This window comes from Bison bison, unplaced genomic scaffold, assembly GCF_000754665.1.
Source record: "Bison bison bison isolate TAMUID 2011002044 unplaced genomic scaffold, Bison_UMD1.0 scf7180017864215, whole genome shotgun sequence".
NCBI classification, from domain to species: domain Eukaryota; kingdom Metazoa; phylum Chordata; class Mammalia; order Artiodactyla; family Bovidae; genus Bison; species Bison bison.
In genome coordinates, this window is record NW_011494787.1 from 11,881,664 (window position 1) to 11,883,388 (window position 1,725).

Sequence of the window (1,725 nt, forward strand, 5' to 3'; positions counted from 1 at the left end):
TGGATTTCCCCCCCCCCCCCCACCAATTTTTGTGTCTCTGTTTCATATATTTCTGTCCTTGGGCTCTCTCCTTTTCTTTGTTATTTCCTTCCTTCTAATTGTTGGGCTTTGTTTTATTTTTGTAAGTCTCTTAGATTTCTAGTTTTTTTTTTTAATATACTTTGGTTTGTTTCTTGAGGTAGGCTTGTAATCTATAAACTTCTCAACTGTATTTGTGGCATCCCATAGATTTTGAGAAGTTGTGTTTCTATTTTCATTCATCTCATCTTTAAATTTCCTCTTTGATTTGTTTATTGACCCATTGATTTTCTAGCAACCTATTGTTTGGTCTTCAAGTGTTTGCGTCTTTTCCACCTTTCCTCCTATAATTGGTATCTAGTTTCATACCCTTATGGTCAGAAAAGATACTTGATGTGATTCTACTCTCCTTAAATTTATTGAGATTAGTTTTGTGGCCTACTGTGTGATATGTCCTGGTGAATATTCCATGTGCTCTTGAAAAGTGCATATTCTGTAGTTTCTGGATGGAATGCTTAGTAAATGTCTATTGAGTTCAACTGTCAAAGTATCATTGAAGGCCAGTGTTTTCTTTTTGATTTTCTGTCTGGGTGATTTATTCATTGTTGTAAGTTGGGTATTAAAATCCCCTACTAATACTTGTTATGGTAATTTCTGCTTTTATTATGTCTAATAAAAATATTATGTCTTTTATTATGTCTGTTATTGTTTGGCTTATATATTTAGTTGCTCCTGTTAGGTACATGTATATATTTATTAATATTATTTCCTCTTTTTGGGTTGAGCCCCTTAACATTATGTGATGCCCTTTTTTTCTTTTTGTTATAGTCTTTGTTTTAAAGTCTATTTTGCTGATATGAGTTGTATTACCCCTACTTTCTTTTCATTCTGTTTGAATGGAACATCTTTTTCCATCCTTTCACTTTCAGTCTGTGTGTGTCTTTAGCTCTGAACTGAGTCTCTTATAGACAGCATATATATGAGTATTTATTTATTTATTTTTATCTGTTTAGCTACCCTGTGTCTTTTTGTTGGGGCATTGAGTTTACTTCCACTTAAAGTGATTATTGATAGGCATGTGCTTTTTGCCATTTTGTTATATGTTTTCTGGTTGTTTTTGTTGTTGTTCAGTCCATAAGTCATGTCCAACTCTTTGTGACCCCATGAATTGTAGCATGCCAGGCTCCTCTGTCCTTCACTATCTCCAAGAGTTTGCTCAGATTCACGTCCATTGAGTTGGTGATGATATCTAACCATCTCATCCTCTGCTGTCCCCATCTTCTTTTGCTTTCCATCTTTCCCAGCATCAGGGTCTTTTCCATTGAGTTGACTCTTTGCATCAGGTGGCCACAATATTCGAGCTTCAGCTTCAGCCTCAGTCCTTCCAGTGAATGTTCAGGGTTGACTTCCTTTTGGATTTACTGGTTGGATCTCCTTGCAGTCCAAGGGACACTTAAGAGTCTTCTCCAGCACCACATTTCACAAGTCTCAAATGTGATCAGTCTTATTTATGGTTCAACTCTCGCATCCATACATGACTACTGGAAAAACCATAGCTTTGATTATGCGGAACTTTGTTAGCTAAGTTATGTCTCTGCTTTTTAATATGCTGTCTACTCCAGTACTCTTGCCTGGAAAATCCCATAGACGGAGGAGCCTGGTAGGCTGCAGTCCATGGGGTCGCTAAGAGTCGGACACAATTGAGCC

General features: G+C 36.8%; 1 protein-coding gene across 6 annotated transcripts in view; it reads left to right on the plus strand.

Annotated features, from left to right (window-relative positions):
* Nucleotides 1-1,725, plus strand: part of STXBP5L (syntaxin binding protein 5-like) — a 335,496-nt gene that overhangs the window by 149,534 nt on the left and 184,237 nt on the right. The gene's annotated exons all lie outside the window — the stretch shown is intronic.